Genomic DNA, 15,236 nt, shown 5'->3' on the forward strand with positions numbered 1-15,236 from the left:
GTCATGTACAGTATCATTAGCAGCTCTTGACTGAGTAGGAATAAAGAGTGCTAAGGCTCCCTTGGTAGTCCAGTTGTCCCACCAAAAATTAGTTCCACCTTTATGCACATTTCATATGATATGTTTTTCTACCTTGTCCCTAACTTGCATCACTTTTGCCCATGAGTGCAATTGTTTAGCCACCTTAGCCTTTGCTACTGGGTGGCTTCTCCTATAATATTTACCCTTAATGAATGAGGACCACAGTGATTGTTGTGTCCTAAAGTTCCACCATCTTTTATATGAACATGAGTCACTAATGTCCTCCGGTCTTTTCAATCCAATACCCCTTTATTCCTTCTGCCAACATAGGTTAGCCCACGAGCTCCAGTGATATTTATCATTTTCATCTCCAACTCCCTAGAAGAATTTTGCAAAATGTTTCTCTATCAGTTTGAAAGTTCCTTTAGGGGGGTACATTTCTGCAAAGGTATATGTAGAGACAGCTTGTAGAACATGTTTGATCAGAGTAATCTTGCCACCATAAGATAGAAACTTCCCTTGCCAGCCATGAATCTTCTTTATGATTTTATTCACCAAATCATCAAAAATTGACAATTTCTTCCTTCCTACATATAGAGGGGATCCCAGGTAAGTAAAAGGAAACTGCTTGGGCTTGAAGCCAGTAGAATCAATCATTTTGTTTATTCTTGAACTTGAGGCCTTTGGTGAAGTACATAAGAAGCTCTTATCTTCATTGACCTTCTGCCCTGAGCTTTTCTCATAAAGTTTCACCTACTTCATGACAAGTTGCAAAGATTTGCTTTTACCTCCACTGAAGATGATTATGTCATATGCATAGACCATGTGATTTATTTTGGGACCTCTAGTGTTCACAGAAAAAGGGACAAATCTGGGGTTATCATACATTTTATTCAGCAAACACGACAGTACTTCTACTCCCATTATAAATAGGGATGGTGAGAGTGGATCACCTTTCAGCCCTTGAGAAGAAGTAAAGAAACCCTTTCTTGCTCCATTAACTATAATTGAGTACCACACATCTGAGATTAGCCTCCTTACGGCCTCCATCCACCATTCTGAGAAGCCAAAGTTCCTCAATACTGATATTAGAATGTCCCAAGAGAGTCTATCATATGCTTTAGCCATATCCAGTTTGATCATTATGCTGCCACCTGTGTTTGGCTGAGAAATACCCTGCACTATCTCTTGGGCTAAAAATACATTATCTGCAATAAGTCGTCCCTTTAGTAATCCACTCTGATGTTTTGAAATCAATCTCGGCAACAATGGATTAAGTCTTCCAACCAGAACTTTCAAAATTATCTTAGAAGAAAAATTGCTAAGACTAATTCGCCTCAGATCTGCAAAGTTGGAAGGAGATTGGACTTTTGTAATCAAACTCAGACATGTATGCGCGTAAATTTTAGTCAGTGTTTTCCCTTCAAATAAGCTCTAAACAAATTTGACCACATCTGCTTTAATAATACCCCAGCACTTCTGATAGAAAGTTCCATTAAATTAATATGGTCTTGCACAGCTTGTAGCACTCATATCAAAAACTAATTCTTTGATTTCACTTTCCTCCGGAACTTGTGATAGTTGTAGATTGTCTTCCTGAGTAATGACTTCCCTGATGCAATTTAAAATATTCCCATCTACATTGACAGGGAGAAGGTTGATCATCTTCTGAAAATGCCTGACTGCAGCTTTGGCAATTTTCTCTTCCCTTTGGATCATTACCTCTATGGTTCTTTATTCTTTGAAGTTGTAGCCTTCTCCTCTTTTCTTTGATGACATTATGAAAGTACCTATTGTTGCGGTCACCTTTCTCAAAACCACATGACTTGTGATTTCTGTTTCAATAGGGATTCTTGCATAGCCATCCATCTGACATACTCTGTTTGTGCCTTGTTTAAATCTTCTCTAGATTGTTCAGTGTTAACTGTTAAATCTAGATCTTCCAGTGTTTGTACTGTCTCTTCACATTTCTCTACCTTCGGGTATACATTACCAATCACATTCTTTGACCAGTAGCTTAGTCTTCTTCCCAGCATTTTAAGTTTCTGTTGCAAAATCCACATAGGATTCCCCATGATTTGAGTACCCCATATCTCCCTAACCAGGTCGTAGAAATCTGGTTGTTCAATCCAAAAGTCCAGGAACTTAAAAAGGAACTTAAAAGAATTTTACAAAGTCCTTTTGCTCTGTATGACACTTCATAAGCAAGGACTTATGATCAGAACAAGATTTGTTGAGGTGCCTGACCACAGTACTTTCAAATTCATGTAACCAACCATCATTAACCATGATTCTATCTAGTCTTTTCCATATCCTCCTCCTAAGACTCCAATTATTATACCAGGTAAATGTAGAACCCACAAACCATGCATCAGTAATTCTACAACTATCCATACAAGCTGCAAAATCAAAGCTCTTGCTAACTCTATGTGGCATCCCCCCTTCTTACAAGGATCAAGAATGACATTAAAATCCCCTCCAATGCACCAAGGCCCTGTAATCAGAGATTTTATTTGTATCAAATTATCCCATAGCTCCATTCTTTCTTCTGGTGTGCACTTAGCATAGACTGCAGTGATGTTTACTTCATTTCCTCCATAAGCATTCTTTAAGTTAATACTGACTTGTTGATCATCTGCCCAAACAATATTGGCGTTGAGGTTTCTAGATCAGAAACAACATTTTTGACATATATCATTGGACAAGCAATGATCAAACCCCAAGAATCTTCTATAACCTTCAACTTTATCCTTCCTAACAAAAGGTTCAAAGATGGCAACGAATTGTAAATTATAAATTTGTACAAGTTGTTTGAACCTGTGATTGACTTTTTGGGATCTCATCCCTCTTATATTCCAAAAGATGGAATTAATCATAAAATATTAGGAGATGTAGGTTTGTATCCTTCCCTTGTCAGGGTTGGATTGAATTCTGTCTTTCTTCCCCTTTCTTCTGCTTTTACTTCTTCCTCTTGCCATTGGTGACAACCCTGCTTTATCTATTACCTCCTTTCAATGCCTCTAGTAATGGTCATCCAATTCACCATCACTATGGTTCATTGGTGCGAAGGCATTTATCAAGTTGTTGTCTACTTCATCATCTGACTAGTGTAGTGTTTCCCTTAGTTGTGGCCCTTTTGTTGATGATCCATTAAGGTCAACCACTAACTGAATTCCTGGGTGGTTTCTGATTTCAATCTCCACGCTAGAGGAATCCATTTTTGATTCTGCTACTTGTTGTATGATGTTGTTGTCTGGTTCTTTTAGCCCTCTGGCTTCCTTAGAAGAGATGTCAAGTAGTTTTTTTCCCTTGTCTACCTTATGCTCCTTTATAGAAGATTGGGCATCCTTGTTATTGTTATCATCCTTTCTCTTATTGTTAGTGCTTTCTTCATTGTGCTTTTGATTGTTACTGATTTCCTCCACCAGAATAGCTTGTTTTCCCCCTATATAAGTCTTTTCTTCATTCTCCTCTTGTCTCACCTTTTGTGGTTTAAAGGTGACCTTCGGTTTTTTCTTTGTTATCTTTTTGGTCTTGACTTTTTTCTTCTTTTTGTTGTTGGTTCTCATTTTGATATTGGTCGTATCTCTTTCTCCTTTTTCATTATCAGAGTTGACATCATCAGTCTTCTCATTCTTATGTTCTTTTGGTGATTTTCCTTCAACTATTACCACTTCCTTTGTCTTTTCTTAGGTTGCCCTGTTGTTGTTAGTGATCAATCCCTCTCCACATGTGTCCTTATTTCCTCCTCCATGTTCCTGCACCTGATTAATATAAGCAGTGCCTACAGTACTTGGGCACACTTTCATATTCCAGTTTTTGTTCGAAACCTTTCAATGGGGATTCATCATCCTCGTCACCAACCCAAACATGGTTAGGTAAAGGCTTAAGAAGATCCACTTCAACCCTAACTTTGGCCATACTTGGTCTGGTTTTCCACCTCGTAGCAACATCCATCTTTAGTAGAGTACCAACCTCTCCTGCAATTTGTTTTACATAGTGCCACGTATGAAGGTGAAAAAGTAGCTTTGGAAGGAGGATCCATACTGAACAATAGGCAAGTCCTCATCTGGTTTGAAGTCGGGACTCCATTTCTGGAGCCACATTTGGTGTCCCTCAATTTCCACAGCTCTCTTTTACCATACCATATTGAAGTCTTCATCATTTGTAAAATCTAGAAAGACGTTGTAGTTGTCAAATACTCTGATCTTGACCAATCCCTTCAGCAGAAATCGCTCCAGGAATCGAGACCTAACTTTTTCAATTTTGGGGCGAATCTTCAACAATCTCCCCATGATAGTTCTCCTGCATTCAGCCACCATGACTCCATAGTAGTCCCTGGTCTTGAAAATCACCGATGGCATTCAATTGTGTGTTGTTCTCCTTGCTATCACCGCTCTTGTTCTTGACGAGTTGAGGTTGATGTAGAGCCCTTTGGGTTGACTACTGTGCTGGCATATGATGTTATTACTGGGATTCCTTCTACTGATTGGGTCGCACTTGGTTAGGGGCCTTTCTGTTGATCCATACGCACCGGCCTATTATCATCCGGCGGCTCCATCGGCTGGAGCGTGTTCGTAATCTCCTTCAGCCAAGTCTTTGGGTATCCTATTTTGGTTGCGCGTGAGGCGCATTCTTTTTATTCTATACCAAAATGCCAATTTATTCAGTTTTATTTTATTACTACTTATTATTTAGTCTTAATAGAGTCAAACTAGCCGTTGGAGCAACGCCTATAAAAATATGATCTTTGGAGAACTAAAGACACGCTTTCTGAATCATCTTCTTCCTCCTATATGTTGGGTTTCTTTCTTGAATTTTTTGCTAGTTCTGTCTCCCGTTTAATAACTAGAAGAGCTTGTTGAATGCTAGAGGATATGCCTAATTTTATTCATTATTGTGTGGGCGAAATATCCTTAAGGACAATGTCCTTGACACGCCTCAAGCTAACTCTTATTCTCCATAAAAAAAAAATTACAACAATCTTAAGGATATTTCCACACTATTATTAAGGAGAATACCAATTACAATATTTCGTTGAACAAACTATTCTAGTCATTGTTCTAATTCCACTCGTAGGTATATATGTGTTCATCCATCTTTTCTCATAGAAGGTAAAGATTGCAATTGTTCGGCTTAGCATGTTCGTCATATTAATTATATGGAATAAATCTTCATATGTTCAATGTTGGTAACTTGGTATGTCTTCTCCCCATCATCTATAGTTGTTGATGAAATGTTATTCATTCTTTTTGTTCTCAACTACATGAGATATAGTTTTATATTGTTAACCACTCACCTATTTAAAAATTATATATAATTCTATGTTGACTAGAATCTTGGTTGTATAGTACATGGTGCAATTTGTTTCATCAAAGTGAATTCATCCATATCGCAATTGATTAAAAAAATATATTTCCAATAATAGCTTGTGGTATGTCTTCGAAAATGTGGGGTACCGGAGTGTCCAGAGTTATATAGCCTGATCTTAAGAAAGCAAAAGGTAGAAAAGTTATTTTATTAAAATTATAATGAAGCCTTACAAAATTAAGATTTTTTGTGACGAAAATTTGTATTAGAAGATCAATATACAAGATAGTTGTATTTTTTGCTCTGAAAAGTAATTTTGTTTCAGGTCTCTTAGTTATTTGGGTGAAAAATTCCTTGAATTATGACATTTTTCCTACAAATTTGAGATATTTCTATAGAAGTTATAGTTGCTTCTATGTTTAGAAAAATTTATTTTGGTATTTAAATATGGAAGATACAAAAAGAAAATAAATTTTAATATGTGTTGAAAAATATTTCGAAAGGCATTTTTATGGAAGTCAAGTTTCTTTTCATTTGAGATGATTTGAGAAATACTATGAATTAGTATTCTGTATGTAAATTTTTCACTGTATTAAAAGGATAGAGTGATGATATTGAATCTCTGATTCAAATGAGGAAAAAAACTCAGTAGTGATTGTGTGATCACCTTTTGGTGGAGTGTTGTGGTATTGAAATTGCCTGGCATTAAGGCTGATTAAGCAACCTCTTGGCAAGTATTGCGCTAGGAATTAGACCGACCATATTTGTATCGATGAATTGTGATTGCCAAGGCACAATAGTCATTGTAAGAAAATAATTTTTTTAATGGGAAGAGTAAACACATTCTTTTGAGATAATGTGATAAAGCGATTGCTTAGAGATGCAATTTTTTTCATACATATTATGTGTAGTCAAAAGAGAATTTGGCCGATCCTTTGACTTATAAGTGAAACATCGAGGGGCTTAGTAGGCAAGATTACCTTGTGAATTAGAAATTAAAGGTTGAGTGAAGGATCAATTAGAGGTGCGTGCAACCTATCCCGAACAACGAATACTCAAAATTTTAAAAACAGAAGTTATGACTTTTGGCCCTTCTGACACTTTGCATGGATTGCTTAATGTGCTAAAATGTTGGCCATTCACAGAATAAATTTCACCGGTGGTCATTCAATTTTGAGCTTGTAACACAAAAGTTACTTTTCTATTTTTTGTTACATAAAAGTCATTCTACTTTAAGTTTGTAACACTGTGTGACATAAAAGTCATCCAACTTTGGCCAAGTTAACTAAAAAGTAAATATCACCTGAATTTTATATTTTATACGGGAAATACGACATGACACTTCAAAATAGCTATTTAGCTTAATAAAATATATCAAATGTAATAGATTAATTTTAGAGACATCTCCCATGTTTCTCTTCGTAATGTTACTCTCTCTTGTGGTTTATAAAATTTACGTTTATCTCTATATTTAATTTCTTTGTAACGACTCGAAGCCATGGGAAACACATTGAGCTCTAGATTTTGTGTTTGTCATTAAATTATTTGATGCTCTAACAATGACTCTTCTGCTAATTCAAAAAGATACTTTTGTACAATTTATTAAACAAATGAGTATAAATTAATAAGGGCAACATAGTCAAATCATATTTTTTAAATTAATGATAATGAGTTAACAAAATTATTACAACAACAACAACAACCCAGTATAATCTCACTAGTGGGGTCTGGGGAGGGTAGTGTGTACACAGACCTTACCCCTACCCTGGGGTAGAGAGGTTGTTTCCAATAGACCCACGGTATCCTTCCCTCCAAGAACTCTTACCTTGCTCTTGGGGTGACTCGAAATCACAACCTCTTGGTTGGAAGTGGAGGGCGCTTACCATCAGAGCAACCCACTTTATCAACAAAATTATTACAAAGTAATCAAAATTAAAAAAAAAGTAAACATAATATTTGTAAACAGATTAACGAAACTTGGAGAGAGGTTTCTCAAATTATCCCAAATATAATAAACTTATTTTAGAGTGTTATGTCATATTTTCAGTATAAAATATAAAATTTGGGTGATATTTACTTTTTGGTTACCTTGGTCAAAGTTGAATGACTTTTATATGACCAAAAATAGATAAGTAACTTCATGTTATAAACTCAAAGTTAAATGATTTTTATGTAACAAAAAATAGAAAATGACTTTTGTATTAACAAACTCAAAGTTGAATGACCACCGATAAAATTTACTCCCATTCACAAGGTCACAAGAGTATAAGTTCATAAATAGTGCACTATCGGCACGGCTTCTAATTATTGAAAAACTATATGCATTTATAGTGAAACTTATTTTCTGTTTCATTCATAAACATCGAATTCGTATTGCAATTGGTTAGCGTCATAAATAAAATAACCATTATTACCAATTGGAAATTACAGAAAACTAAGGAAATAAATAAAGCAAAAGAAATGAGAATGAGAATTTTATATCATATCTGCCAGCCTTCAAGGATTTGAATGCACCTATGCAGTTTTCTCCAAAGTTCTTGCCGTGGCTTTGTAACAATATGTTTTCTTTGGTATCAAAATTACAAGTTTGGTCATAGAACAGATCGTTTCTCTATGAAAGCAAATAAGTGCTACCTGAGACAAGGTTGATAACTTATACTGAGTCACAAAATAGTTACTAGTAATTATATATCAGGGTTTGAAAAGATCCTGAACTATTAAAGGACATTTTTCAATTTCGCTGAATATTTCTTTCTTTAACATTTCAATTCTTGGAATAAGAAGTGCTAATAAAAGAACTTTCACGTTTTTCTTCACTGAACAGTGCAGGAAAGATAAAGAGCAAATAGTAAAATTTGAAAAGAAAAAAAACATATTTGATAGTTGGCCTTGTATCAGGGAAGAGATGGTATTATTGTTAATCTATAACATGTGACCAACAAATGATTAAAGCCCCTTTCTTATAATGTGACATTGTAATTCGAAAATACTTTCAACAAAAAATAGCTGGTAACAGATCTCAAAATTTCCTTCGACGTTTTTCAAGTTCTCTCCAAAATAAAAACACAGAAAAATAATACTTAATGGATTCCAGTACTCTCCAAAACAAAAGCAAAGAAAAATAGTAGTAATTGGATTCTTACAAAGCTGCGCAAGATTTTCCTTCTCTGTTCTTTTTTTCTTTTTTAAACATTTATTATTCTCTTTAATAGGTAATGAATTAATCAGCGATGTTCTAAAAATGGGGGATTCTTCCGGAAAAACCACATAGGCTAGCCAGATTACTAGTTACTAGTATTAAAATACTACTACATACTTGTAATTATTGTGATCTACTCAGACATTAGGCAAATGACTTTAAAAAACACGAGTTAGTTCTGTATAAGTCATTGAATGCTTATTATTATTTCCTACTCACGTTCAGACTTCAGGTTCCTCTCATGAACATCAAAATCAAATCACTTTCTTGCTGTCTCCCATGCTATTTCTCCCTTTACTCAGGCCATTTGCTTCTTCAGGAATGTCATATTTTATGCTTGCTTTTTCTAGCAAATTTTACATAACTAAACAAGCAAAATCCACATGCAAAAACCAACATTCTTCTTTCCTTCTAATAGAATCATCAATGAAGTGTCTTCTTAACTAAACATGTGACGTGTTTTTATGTGAGAATAAAGGAGAATAAAAGGGGGCTTTGCAAGTTGGTTTCTGGAGCATTTCTTGAACAAGGAGTGCCATTCTCGTGTGTGCCACTTCTAGTATTTCTTTGTCCATCCGTACAAGTGACATAATAGTATAAATAAGCATGTATCGCAAACAGACTCCAACCAAAACCAGTTGTCTCTAACAGCTTTTGAATCTAAAGGTTTGGAGCCTGTTCTCTATTGTAAGTAACTGCCATATGCAGAAGGTTTTAGTGTTCTTTCAAAACTAGTTTTCCTTCATTCCATTCCCCTATTTTGATCCAACGATGATATGCTTCCCCTCTTTGGAGCTGGTTATTTTCTTAAGTGTATCGAGTACCCTCTGACATGTCCAGAGACTCTCGCTTTCCTTGACTCAAATATCATAAGACAGAGCAGGGGCTAGATTGGAATCCAATCTTATCGTTGTTTTTCATTTACAATTCCATCTTATTTTTCCCATTGAAATCACTATTTGATCATCTCTATCTTCTATAACTTCTTATTAATTTTCTGTAATGCTGTGCGACCTGTGTTTAAACTTATGCCATGCATATATAGATAAGAGAAGAAGTTTACTATTTCATCATCTGCTCTTTATTACATACTATGTTAGGCTATGTTTTCCAAATATATCTTGCAAACACCTTCATAATTCTTGATGGTTCTTCCGTTTCAGGCCAACTCAAGCATTTGATTTATGGAGAAACAGAATTTAGACCTGTACTGGCAGAATATTCAGATTATGCGGGAGAATGACAGGCTAAGGAAGACTGCTCAACGGCTCAGACAGGAGAACCAGGCTTTGTATACTGAGCTAAAACAGAGACTAGCAGCAGCAAGAATTAATCAAATACCTGAACTTGAACTTACCCTTGGCCCCAGTCCTGCTGCAGACCAAATGAAAGCAAAGAAACCTCAGCCACCTCCATGCAGCTGAAGCAATGCTTGTTTCTGGTCTCGGTCCAAGCTCAAGGTTATTGGAGGTTTTAAATATGAGTGCTGCTTGTGTTGTCGCAATTAGAGACTTCTGTTGTTTGAAACAAAAAAGTTCATAGGAATAAGCACTGAGAAATAAAGTATCAACATATCTATATTACTTGATGAGAATCGATTTGCAGTTCTGTTGTGATACTTTAATGATGCCTGGTCAGTTTCTTTATCCGGTTCTAACTTTACTAAGTTTCATAAAAGGCATAGTTTATAGCTGTTTGTAATCTAAAATGATCTTTCATCCTCTAATATGCACTTGTTTTATGGTATGCAAATAATAGTAATAGGAAGAATTACCAACAGAAGCTGTCGCGAAGAAGGATATAAGCCAAAATTAAGATGAGTGATTTGAGACCAGGCACTGGAAATTCGTCACATATAGATAGCATGAAACAGACAATATTTATCAATACTATGTAAAGTTGCAATGCGAAGAATAAGAGAATGAAAATAGAAACAAAAGAAAGAAAAAGAAAAAGATGGGCAGTGGTAATGCTAGGGAAACACCCTAGAATACTAATGTCATGGCATCACCTCAGGTCTGTATGTTTACCTATTGCCGTTAGTTTATGAATTAGTTCATTCCTAAATTCTTTTCTTTATATTGTTATAGTTAATGATGAAGCAACACTTATAGTTTCATGCGTTCTTTTTAACTTGGAAATGAACTAGTAAAATAAATAAGCAATGACATGCATGTATTATTTTCTGACCCTTAATTACTTCATAGTTTTCAATGATCAATTATCCCTTTTCTATTAAGATTTCTCTGGAGAAAACATAAATTAAGTACTTTGATATAAACATAGAGAATACAAACAATATGAGTTCTTTCAAAAGCCACTTGGCAATACTATTTAAAATCAATAGTGAACTAACCAACATAAGGTACATTTTTCTAACAGCATATGAAACTACAGGGTACCTCAGATTATTTTTACAGTTAGATATGACCCTTTAATTAAGACAATCTAGCGAGAGGGCAGTGTAGTTTAACACGTTTGTGCATCCAAAAGCTGTGGAATCCAATGCAAAAGCACTTTAAGTTCACAGTTACAACTCCAAAAGCATGGATGAAACATATTGCTAATACTCCAAGAAGTTCATCCTTTAGCATGCTCCAATACTACTCATTGAAACTAACATATACAACAAGAAGCTTTCTGGATAGATACATAGGTTATTTATAGATTCTATTAAAGAGCATACCTACTTTCGCACATAAATAAGAGAGATGTTTTACAAAGTAGGAAAAGAACTCTTTGTTTATATATCGAAGACGAAATATTTATAGAAAAAAAAAAAGATACTAAGAAAAAGAGCAATGAGTAGATGTATAAATAACTTGTTTCCCTGAGAACTCTTTTCTTCTAGATTATTACCTAATTAACTTATTTATTATCATCGTAAATCTGGCAGATGTATAATCATGTCAAAGGATTATTTTCTAGGTTTCAGAACAAATACAATCAACAAAACCTTACTCATAAAACAATAAATAGAGAACAGTATATGTTTGATGACAGATTCAGAAGATAGTATGATATGAAGAACTGCTTCTAATTGTATAAACAGTTTAATATATCGACCCACATAGCATCAGGTGAAACAGAATGTTGTACCATACCCAGCAAGGCCATGACAGGTAGTAAATGTACGTGGCTGTAACACTTCTCCATGCAAGATAATAGGATAGACACTTGCTGCATCATATGCATTTAGAACGTAGAAAAGGATGCTGGCAATGAAGCCTTTCTTGATTAATAGGCCTGACATATGATGTTCCATCTGAGCAGGCAGTGGTAAATCCAAGAAAAGGAAAACTACGTACCCACAGCATTTTTATCATTCAAATAACGACAACAGAAAGAAAGTTCTGCATTTCGACTGCACCCACTAGTCTAGAGAGCCTGTATGTTTGAAGATCAACTTGACTTCATTTATACAAGGCTATTAGAGTATTAGTAAGCATAAGAACGAGATGCCTATTACTCCAAAAAAGCAAATAAATTTCGTTTTTGCAGTTATATTGACATATAGAATCTGCATAATTAAACATAACATAAGGTAGTAGAAAGAATTCAGAAAATTCGAGAGATGTGAAAAATGAAAATAGTACGGCAGACAGACTGTTGAGATGACATGGAGCAAAACATGCTATTCGTAACTTTACAAGCAATTAATGTGGATAGATAAGCTACAGGCTAATTTTCCGCATCAATTAGCACTGTAAAATATAGGCTAGTTGTATGAAAGACCTTTTCAGAAAGAAGTCCGGAAACAGGGTGATGTATCCAGCAAATAAACTATTTCAGAATTTGCTCAGTCTATTGGAAGAGGTCTGAGTATCGGCAGCTCCTGCAGTACCACTTTCAGTAAGGAAAACAGTGTAAGGAAGTATCCACCGACAAACCTTTTATGTTGCTAATGAACACATCCAAACACTAATATAAGCAGGAATAAGAGTTAATTCAGATTACTCTTTTTGCACCAGGTAGCAGTTGAAATACTTTACTCTCACTATTACTGCCATATATAGCTTGTGACGCCTCTTGTGAAGATCTTTTGTCGTTAAGCAGCTCATAAAGAGTAAAGTAAATAAGGATCCAAGAGAGTGTTTCCTTGTCCATATTCTCGTGCACGTGAAAGGAGGAACAGAAAGTGATTTCAATGGACCATTCACGCCCATCAAAAGCAATATGCCCAGCTAAGCTACTGAATGCTTTGCTTAGATAGGTGATACAATATCTAACACGGAAGACGATATTAGACAGGCCCTATTTCAAGCAAAATGTCTAGAACCAAATAATAAAAGTCCTTAAGAAACATTTATGCTTGGAGGAATGCATTTTGTATAAAGAGGCATTTTATAGCCAAGCGTAATGTTAGTTATATATCTCATGAATATTCCCAAAAAAGCATGTGCATCTATATTTCTTCTTTTTTTAAAATTTTAATAATGACAAAAGCATTTGAATGTAATGCACTAGATATTGCAAGAGAAACATGATAAATGAGATTTAGCATATAAAATTGAACTAGGATGGCTGAAATGGAAGGAGTGCCTACAATAGTGCTGCAAAATAGGAAGATGGCCTTCCTCAAATCAGTTTATATCTCCATAGCACCTCTCTCTACCTAAAGACTTTTTCAATGTATCATATACTCCTTATCCACTGGATCCTCAAGGAAAACTTTTGGGCCCATTAAGACCATTCGATTGTAATTCACCCGCACTTGATGAACTTAATATCACGTAATAACTGGGCTTTTAAATTCATGAACTTTCGATCACTAAGCCAAAATCTAGGGATTCCAATCGAACCTTCATATATATATATATGAATTTAAAAAGGAAAAAGAGTGAATGCTAATGAGAGTCAAATCACTGAAGCATCTTAAAGAGAGTCAAGTTCTTCAGATGGCAATACAGAATCATTGCCAGGCAATAGGAATTCATGACTATGCCCCCTCATGACTAATATTTGTTATTTCCACCTAATTTATTATTTAGGAATCTCCCCTCAACAAATATCACTGTATTTAATGCGATGTTCTTTTTGTACTTCCAATATTCTACTACCAAAGTTACCATACACCTTCTTCGGTACTTCCTTTGTTTTATTTTATATGACACAGATACTGTTTGGGAATCAGGCAACTCTTCCAGTTCCTTTGACTACAAACTATTCAAATTTTATATTAAGTATTTTGAATTACACAATAATATGTGACTTATAGTACTATTTATGTAGTTTCTGCACATGTGAAACTAAGTTTTAATTCAATAAATTAAAGAATTCTTGTCTAAATTAAAATAAAAGAGTAGAATTCAACAAAATATGTGCTATAACAGAGAGAGTATTAAATTAAACTATTCATCTTTTCAACTTTGAATGGATGTTTTCTCCATCAAACAATCTTTTCAACCATTACATTATATATTGGAAAGGAAGGAGTAGGATTTGTGACATACTCCAAATGAAGAATGTTGAAAAGGTTTCAGATTTGAAGAGAAAGCAACTATGCATCCCTTAATTACATAATACAATACCAACTCAAAAGTAGAAACATTACCGTAAGATTGTCAGCAAGAAGCAAACGAGTGGAGTAACGGAGACTAACGGCGGTGGGTTAAAAATCACTTGAACCTGTGAGATCCAAATAAGCTCGCTTGTTTTTGTACTGATTTCAGTTATATATAGAAGAGTTTGGTAAACACATTGAAAGGGGAATATGAAGTTTTGAAAAGAAGAATCAGGGTTTGGTTTCTTACTAAATTCCTTAATGGGAAAAAGTACTCATGAAACATTTGTAATTGTTGATTTAGTGATGTTTGTTCCCCTTTAATAGCACTTCTTGTAAGATTCAGGAGTAGTAAAAAAATCCCAAATTTTCTTTAAAGGATTTGCAAAAAAAAACAAAAAACATTCTTCAAATATTTGCAAGATTTGATTGTTTTTCAACTTGCAAAATTTTACATTATTATCTCCTTCGGCTCGATCCTATTGGACTATCTGAAAGTATTTGGGTCTCACATTTTTGTCCCCTTAGGTGCCTTAACAATTTAATCTTCAACTCACACCCTTATATGACTTCTATTCTCGCTTAGCATTGTGGTGTGGCATTTGCCTAAAGTAAGTTTAAAAGCAAACTCCCTTTCGAGTGCAGTCCTTTGATTGTTATCAAGGTTTGCAACTTTTTTTAAATTGTCGCTAAAATTAAAATACAAGTCACAAAAGTGGCTATGTTTGTGCCCTGATTCGAAGATGATAAAACATTGTGTATGATCATGTGACCAATTAACCATTGGAAAATGTCCCATCTACAAGCTAATTTTTTTCCTTTTCTTCACTCTACATTTATACTCACTAGTCACGCTTTGCCAAATCAATTGCCAAGTGAATCAAAGGTATCAACAGTCAAATTTAGGTTTTAAGACAAATGATATACACTTTCTGTTTTAATTTGTTTGAACCTTTTTGGAGTACCATGGTTAAATTTGATAATGATAAGCAAGATCAAGAAGTTCAAGAAGTTGGATAAAGATTGCGACTCAACAGCCATGTGTATTTTATTCTCCTTCATCCACTAGTTGTACACTCCTAACATGAGTATAACTCATATGCTATATATTATAATATCAACATGACATGTCATTTATAGACATTTTAACATTAAGGGCAAATTTGAATCCATAGGTGGAAGGAGGGCCTTTTTGAGCCATTT

General features: G+C 34.8%; 1 long non-coding RNA gene across 3 annotated transcripts; it reads right to left on the bottom strand.

Annotated features, from left to right (window-relative positions):
- Positions 1-7,584: 7,584 nt before the first annotated feature.
- Positions 7,585-14,546, bottom strand: LOC104115701 (uncharacterized). 3 transcript variants are annotated; one of them, XR_011411991.1, is made up of 5 exons: positions 13,077-14,078; positions 12,266-12,365; positions 11,635-11,776; positions 7,973-10,044; positions 7,585-7,940 (listed from the first exon to the last, which is right to left on the bottom strand). It is a non-coding gene; the product is annotated as an uncharacterized lncRNA (long non-coding RNA). The 3 variants fall into 3 exon arrangements; XR_690672.4 differs by lacking the exons at positions 11,635-11,776; positions 12,266-12,365; positions 13,077-14,078 and adding an exon at positions 14,085-14,546 and having other exon boundaries at positions 7,588-7,940; XR_011411992.1 differs by lacking the exons at positions 11,635-11,776; positions 12,266-12,365; positions 13,077-14,078 and adding an exon at positions 10,305-11,628 and having other exon boundaries at positions 7,588-7,940.
- Between the last annotated feature and the right edge of the window lie 690 nt (positions 14,547-15,236).

This window comes from Nicotiana tomentosiformis, chromosome 11 (genome assembly GCF_000390325.3).
Source record: "Nicotiana tomentosiformis chromosome 11, ASM39032v3, whole genome shotgun sequence".
Taxonomy (NCBI): domain Eukaryota; kingdom Viridiplantae; phylum Streptophyta; class Magnoliopsida; order Solanales; family Solanaceae; genus Nicotiana; species Nicotiana tomentosiformis.